This window comes from Pinus tabuliformis, chromosome 4_1 (assembly GCF_031772625.1).
Source record: "Pinus tabuliformis cultivar Carrire ecotype Pingquan chromosome 4_1, CPIR1, whole genome shotgun sequence".
In the NCBI taxonomy this organism is placed as follows: Eukaryota; Viridiplantae; Streptophyta; class Pinopsida; order Pinales; family Pinaceae; genus Pinus; species Pinus tabuliformis.
The window spans coordinates 700,979,430-700,988,405 of NC_142303.1; positions in this window are offsets into that span (position 1 = coordinate 700,979,430).

An 8,976-nucleotide genomic window follows, 5' to 3' on the forward strand; every position below is an offset into this window, starting at 1 on the left:
TGCGAAAATTTTATACATGCACATCGGTGTATACGTGTGATGCACCGTTACGAAAATTTAAATTTTTGAATTAGTAGTTGTGCGCAATAGTTATGTGCACACCGTATATGGTGTGGATGTGTTTTATAGAGCACCGAAACCAGTGCATCACTGTCTTTTTGGTGCAATGATTATTTTTTTTATTTTTAAATTTAAGTTATGTTTTCATATTAATAAATACATTTTTCTTTTTGGCGCAATGATTATTTTTTTATTTTTAAATTTAAGTTATGTTTTCATATTAATAAATACATTTTTCATTTAATAAAAAAAAATTGCATTTTATGTATGAGGCTGATGTATTTTATATGCCAATCGTGTAGCAAATATGTCAGCGGAGGAAGAAACAACAATTGGAAATACTAAGTGAAATAATGAAAACAAAAACATACAACAATAATATAAATGATGAAATAACACAAGTACATATCACTCTCCATTGTCATCACCTTGATTATCTTCCTCGACACTTGGCATGATAACACTGTTGTTCTCAAAAACATGTTTTGATCTAGGTTCATGTCTTAATACGAACCACCAATCCCTATCTAACACATATGGGTAAAAAAACACCTGGTTGCAGTGTTTTGGGAAAACATAAGGCTCCCTAGCTTCATGCCACATCTTTCTAGAGTTGATAGATATCAACCCACTATCACAATCTTCCTTTACGTTAGTTTGACCAAAAGTGTCCCGCCACTTGCACCTAAAAATAACACATTGAAATGAAGATAATTCCACTTGAATGATCTCATTGTATCTTTCCAACGAAACCTAATGTCCCCTACATTAGGTTTTGATCGTGATTGGTCGAACTCAAATTCCACTCCACATTCTTGTGTCATGCAACCATCATCAGCATACTTTGTGCGAAAATGATGTCCATATGCCCACATAGATGGGAACAAATGCACCTATAAAAAATTGAAAAACCATAGTGTCATATGTTTAATAAGCCGAACATAATTAAAAATATAAAATATATATAGATGTTACAATTCAAAAGTGCAATATGAAGGTAAAACTGTATAGAAAGAGATTATAATTACCGAGTTTCTTCATGCAATCCCTATGTTTAGCAAATCCTCTTTAGCATGTGGGTAACAACCAGATGCACCGTATTTCTCCCTGACTTGATCAACAACCTAACTAGTAGGGCATGTCATTAGCATATTTCCTTTTAAATGATCAAGATAAGGCATGTTCCTACCATTCAGCCATTTGAATTCTTTTTTGTCACTGTCCCATTTCCTCCTCTTCTCTTCGTACAATGCAACACATAGTTGTGTTGCTTCCATATTGTAAATAATGAATTTGTTTTTGGCTTCAATTTCTGAATTCGTTGATGAAACAAAACCAATATATATATATATATATATATATATATATATATATATATATATATCAAAATATGCATTAATACGAAGTTCAATGTGAATAGTTATTGTGTACTAATTTGACAAATGATAAGCATGCACTTACTCTTTATCATGCACCTCTTTCCATTCATTTCGAGAATCTCCCCTTATCTTTTTCCTTCATCACTTTCATCATCCCAAATCTCCTCTCCTGGTGTGTTGTCGATATGTTTGATGTACTCACGAGCATAATAGAAACACTCATACAATGTATACCCCTCTGTCATAGACCCCTCGGGTTTTGCCTTTTGTCGAATAAAACCTTTCAATTTCTTCATGCACCTCTCTAATAAGAATATCCAATGATAAGAAACAACCCCAACTAATTCGACCTCATCTACTATGTGAATTAGAAGATGAACCTACAAGTCCATGAAACTCGTCGATAGTTCCTTCTCAAACATACAAATAATCTCATCTATCTCTTGATGCCATCATGGAATGCTAACCATATGAATCTCCTTTGATGTGATCCAATGTACAAATACAAATAATTTAGATATGGCATGTCGTAGGTCTTAGGGGAAGTCATGGTTCACACACCCATGCAGGAGCAGAGGATAATGAAAATGCATAGAAAATAGTACATTATGCAAAAAATAATTATAAAATGTCCCATTACATAAAAATAAAAAATAATAATAAAATCATGTTTTTGACATACACACTCTTAGAATGTTCAAATAGTCATGCGATTTCATCGCTGAAAAATGATCATCCACAGTGAAGCAATGCTGTAGTGAAGACCCATATAAAGAAGGCACCATCACATTCATTATAACTTCCTTTTCCAAATAAACATCATCTTTCTTTAATATCCATGGGACATCACTTTATTTGAAACATCAAGAGGGGCCAACCTCTCCTCTAGTTTCTTGTCTTGGAAAATGTTTATTTTTAGTTTATGAAGAAATAAGATCTCTCCTAACAACCAATGTGTCACTTTCTTTCTATGATATGTGCCTCCATATATGCATGGTATCTAGTAAGTGATAAATCTTTTAAGATTCACCCAATATGGGAGCTTATAAAAGACAGATTTCCTTTTCATCCAAATGAGAAATATCTCAACATAGGTGTCGAAGAAATCTGGATCATCGAACATAAGCTCCCCATTTGAATGGAACATTTATGCAAACTCCTTCTGCTTGTGTCTCATATGCTCTAAGTCATTCATCTGGTGTCGTTATTGCATGCCTTTAGGTTCTCTCTAGTTTACCATTGAAATCGAATGTTGCTCTTCTATAAGGGTGTTATTTTGGGAGGAATACCCCAGAGCAATCCACTGGCTTTCATAGGTGGTCGGACCACCTAACCTTCAGAGAAGGTCCACAACATTTACATCCATGATACCGTTTTGTTACAAGACCTGCAAAATTATTGTATATAGGATGGCACATTAGTGACCATGAAGATCTGAACAATTGCAATGAATTAAATTAATATGCGAAACAATATTGTTACTAAACAAATCAATAAGAATTTAATTTACCAGAGAAAAATCCTAAGCCTAGCTAACCATGTATGGTGTAATCACATATGCCATACAATGTAAAACTCCTCTCTTTTGACATGGGTCTTGATACATTGTACACATTTATCCCTTCCCATAATTCCCTAAATTCATCTACCAATGGTTGTAAGTAGACATCCATATTCTTCACTTGTCTTATACCATGGATTATGAGAGCCAACATAAGATGCTCATTCCGAACAACCATGGGGGGGTATTTTTATTGACCACTACTACAGGCCAAACAAAATAGTTAGTGTTTTGGAGATAATATGGGTTGAAACCACCCATGGATATGATGATTCGTAGACTTTGTACTTCATCCTTGAATTTTTTGGTCCATGTATACTCTATATGCTTCATGGCTATTGAATCTGTTGGGATTCACATAACTCCTAAATCACTTTTGTGTGAGGCATGCCATCCCTGCAACATAGCTAATTCTTTGCAACAAAATATTCTTTGAATCCTTGGTATTATAGGCATGTTCCTCAATGTCTTATGAGGAGGACCATGTAATTTTTTTTTTTTTTTAATTACGGTACTTTTCATGCCCACATTTTGAACATATATTTTTCTTTGCATATTCTCCTTTATATAGAATACAATCATTCGAACATGCATGATATGATATGTACTCAACACCCAACAATTTTAAAAACTTCTTTGCCTCTTCGTAGCTACCTGACAAGAGATTATCACTCGGAAGAACCTTATATTTGAATATCCTGTAGTTGGTGGGGAATGTAATTGTAAAATGTAAATATTTAACATTCATAAAATCGACCATTTTTAAATTTGATTGTGTGACAAAATATAAGGAACTTGATTGATCATGCAAGTCAATTAACTCAATATTGTCGAGTAACATGCATTCGACATGAAGAAAATTGCTTTCACGTTGTATAGCAACATCGTTGTCCCCCCGCTGAGTAGACCTTGACTTACCTCCAAGTCCAAAGAGAGGGGTGGTGGAAGCAGTTTCAAGCTTTCGAATAATGTATTAGTGATATGAGCATCATCCCCTATCTCATCATTATGGAATGAATCTAATAACATTTCCTCCATAGTAGTCATATCCCATAAGTAAGCATCCATACCAACCTCCATTTGGTTGCCTCCATTTCCAACTTGTGATGAAGAACTATTATTGTTGTAGTAATTCCTAATTGGTGAATATAGATGTAGTGGGAATTGAATAGGTGGTTGATTCAATGATTTGTTGTATGCTTCCTCTCCAAGTCTTTCTCTTAATGCAACCTTCTCTCAATTTGATGTTGTAGTGGGGTGCACCAGAAGATGGTATGTGGGTCACTCATCATCACTAGAATCCTAATTTCAAAAAATATTGAACGTCATTAGTACAATATCATTGATATTAGTAAGCATGACAATGCAATTGGTTTTTTGAAATTGTATATACCAAACAATTATTCCCATCATTGATCTAGGATTGTTGCTAGAAGATGCCATGTTCCAATTGGCAAGGTGAAGAGGTTGTCCAATTTCATCTACCAACTGCTTGCGATATATTGCTCCTGATAAGAGCTTCCGACGTTTTTGAAAATAATATGGAGTAATATTTCTGCATCTGAAATCGATTATAAATATGGGTCCTACAAATAACTTTCATACATTTTTATTCAAATTGACATGGATTAAAAAAATAAATAAATTAGATAACCAAAATATAAATGAAATTTAAACATACTCAAGATGGAAATGGAGAACTTCACGAAGGACTTTGATCAACAATAAGAAATGAGTTAGAATTTGAAGAATTGACCATTTGATATTATTGATATTTTGTCCCTGTATTTGAGAAAAATCAGAAATAAAATTTTGTGTGAATATCTAAAATTAATCTCGAGAACCATATAACCACAATCTGAATTTCAATATAGTTTTGAAACCATTTTTCAAGAACAAGGTGACTTTAAGCAAAAAATGTATACTATGAACTACTATAATTCATGTGGATGTGTCCTAAAGGATAATTTGAGATTAATATGTCATTTTATGTGAAAATAAAATTTCAGATAACTTTTAAACCCCATTGATGTGCTAATCAGAATAAACTGCATCAGTCCGTTTAAATAATAAGAGCACTGGAGAATTTAAATAATACTCGCACCAGTTTTGGTATTCTGAAAAATAAAAAATAAGTTACCATACCAAAGCTCTTTCACATAAAAACGCATTGTTACGTTTAAATAAATAAAAAAACACTGGTACACAAATGCTTCCTGAATTTAGAAAATAAAAACGAATTCAACTATTTCGGTGCTCATTTAAATATAGACCACACCATTGTGTTAAAAAAAATAATTGCACTGTTCCGAGATTTTGAAAATGAAAAAAAATTAATCATGTCGGTGCTTTAAAAACATATGGCACTCCAGAAATGTCGGTGCGATTTTTATATAAACGCATTGGTGTACTTGAATATCAAACACACCGATGTGCAGAAAAATGGAATAAAAAAAATTATATTTTTCTTTTTTTAAAATTCAAAAACGAGTGGCAATTGATTTTTCAAAATCTAATTTCATAAAGTATTTTAAATAGTAAAATGTTATTCACTATTTCATTATTTTATCCAAAATTTCAAGGGAGTGATTTGCAAGAGAGATATATCAGGAGCACTATGCAACAGTAGCAGAATACTTTGGAGCAGTATAACTATTCAGAAAATTAGAAGCTAAAAGGTATGGTGATTCACTCAAAAACCTTCATAGTAAGTTTTAAATTTTATTGTTTATTTTACTAATAAAAAAATGTACACCTTATATTAGGGTTTAATTAAAAGAGAGATCATTTGCAAGAGAAGATTAGATTAGAGTTGCAAAATATTTTAAATCAGAAGTTGAAAGGTATGGTGATTCACTCAAAACCCCGGATAGCAAGAATATTAAATTTTACTATTAAAATATTTTACAATTTTTGTTAGATTTATTCACAATTAAGAAAAAAAAATAAAAAGCTTATATAATATAAAATTTACTAGTAATTTTATTATGATATTTGTTCCTATTTAAAATTAATTAAAATTTAGAAAAAAAAAAAACAAAAAACAAACAAAAACAAAAAACAAACAAAAAAAAACAAAAACAAAAACAAAAAATTTCAATACTTACCTTAAACCCTTGCTTCTTCCTACAAAGTTTCACATTAGGGTTTAGCTTTCTCTACCACTTCACAATTAGGGTTTTTCAATTTAGGCATTTTATATTTAATGGGTTTTTGTACATACTATATATAGATTATGAAAATCCCAAATGATCAACACGCTGATATACGAAACATGCCAGTAGGAATGTCCAAAAAAGTGTATAAAGAGATGATCAAAGAAATGGACATAATTGCATCATAAGAGGTGCCATCTCAACAACAACATGATTCAAATGTATGTAATCATGATTGAATTTGTACATAAAAATAATATTAAATATTAATTTTTAAATATTTTATTGCAGAAAATAAAACAAAATGGAACCCATTCAACACGTAAAACATGACAACAAGGAAGAAAAGGGTCGATTTCAAAGTATGTGAGTAATTGTTAATATTTCCTTATAAAAACTGAAGGTTTCATTTTTGTATATTTTAAGTTATTTTACAACAACCATCCTTGAACGTCTTCAAATAGGTGCTAACATACAAAGAAGAGCCATTGAAAGAATTGATTTGCATTGGGTTAAGTAACGGTTGTGAGTTTATGTTGGCATATCAAAAAATAATTGTGGAATTTGTAAGTATCTATGTTATTTTACTTCTCTGATTTTATAAATAATGGAACAAAAAAATTCTTATATTAAATATATGATTTATTATAGGGTATACAACTTGCACGAAACAAAGTATGGAACTATGCCAACAAAAGAGTTGTTGAAAGAAGGCATGAGATTTGGTTTTGAAATAATGTGTATAATTCACGAGTCACTTCTTGCTATGGTACATTATTTTTCGATTTACATTGATGTATATTATTTATTTTAATTTTAATTATTCTGACCAATATAGATACACTCATTACACATTATTTTTATGTTTGCAGATAGAACATGATTAAGAATATGAAAACAATTGATGCAATCAACAAAACATTCCTCCAAATAACCCAAGTCATGGAAGTAGCTCGAGAATTTACAACAGTTCCAACAAAGAATGATGATCTATTTGGATATCAATGCAACCTATTGTATTTTTTGAAATAATTGTCTCTGAAAATCAGACATTTTGTTTAATTTAATCATGGTTATAGTGTCCCAATTGAAAAACACAAGGTTACCATTAACGATCCCATTTTGTATGACAAAGTTCCTCTTATTGATATATATGAAAATACTATTTAATTTATTATATTGTGTTATCCAATGTCATCGTGAAATGTTACACCACTAATTAAATATATGGATGATTAATTATTATAACGAAGAGATGTGAAATCTGATAATATAATAAATTAATCCAACATCATATACACATGCAATAATCAAATATTAATTTATATGGATATTTTTATAAGATATATGTCGATTTCTCAATTAACAATAGAGTTAAAAAGTTACAATAATTGCATTGCCACAGGTCGATGTCTCCATAAAAGAGAAAATCTCATACAAAAACATTGGTGCATCAAAAACATAACAATGCATCGATGCATTACTTTTAATAAATGCACCCTGATGTCATCTTTTAGCATAACTGGTGCCTTTTCGAAAAACATCAGCACTAGGACTTTTAGGTCTTCAAGCAAAAATATTGTTTTTAATTAATGCCCCGGTGCATTGTAACTCTTGACACACTAGTGCTTTTGTAGAACTAACACTCCCTGGTTCTACAAAATATTATTTCCATTCCCGGTGCAGTGTTAAAGTAACAATATCGGACCCTCTATACAACAAACACATTGATGCATTTATGTAAACAATATGTGTCATTGTTGCGTGTTTAAGAGAAAGCACTGAAACTACAATTATTTTTTGCATCCCCTGGAGTTTTTCCTTCATAAAGAACGACTGATGATTTTTTTATATAAGCACCAATGTGGTATACCTTCAAGGTCTCGTTCTCTTTGAGTTTAAAGCGTCAGGGGTTTTTTTGTTGTAAGCACTAGGGTGGTATACGTTTCAGGTTTCGATGCTCTTTCAATTAAATGCCTTGGTTCTTTTAATCATGTATGAAGCCCGATGCGTTTCTATAAGTAGTGCACTAGAGCTGCTTGTTCCATAAGGCGCACCGAAAGGAAACCATTTGGTAAAGCCTCTATCCACCTATATTTTTCAAGTTGTGATGAAGTTCTATTATAAACTCCACTAAAACATCGATTCCCACAAACAGATATTTCAGCGAATGTTTTTTGGACAATTTTTATCAATTTTTAACATTAAAAACCTTTTTTATAACCTCCACTAGAAGTTCTTTTCCTTGTAGTGAATTATGGTCCACTAACAACACCTCTAACAAAATTATTGAAGAAGGAAGAATTTTATTAGACTAAATAAGGAACTGAAACTTTTGAATAACGTAAAGAGGCTATGTGTACAACTCCTATCTTGGTGACACTTGACTTCAGAAAAATCTTCATTGTTGACTATGCCTTAGGCCATATCATTGGTGCATTTTTTATGCAAGAAAGAAGGTATCTTTCCTTTGAAAGTAGTGAACTTAAAGGAAAAAACTTCAAACCCATCTATAAAAAAACAATTTGTCCATTCTACATGCTCTTAATAAATGACATCCATACCTAATAGGAAGACAATTCAAAGTAAAAACAAATCATGATAGTTTGAAGTACTTCTTGGAGCAAAGGATATCTTCAAAAGGGAAACAAAAATTGGTCACAAAGATGTTGGTTTATGACTTCAAAATTATCTACAAAGAGGGAAAACAAAATATTGTGGTAGATGTACTCTAGAGAATAAAGGAAGACGCAAATGGTTTACTATCTGTTACTTCCATTCCACAATCTAACTAGGCGGAAGAAGCATGTATAGAATGGAA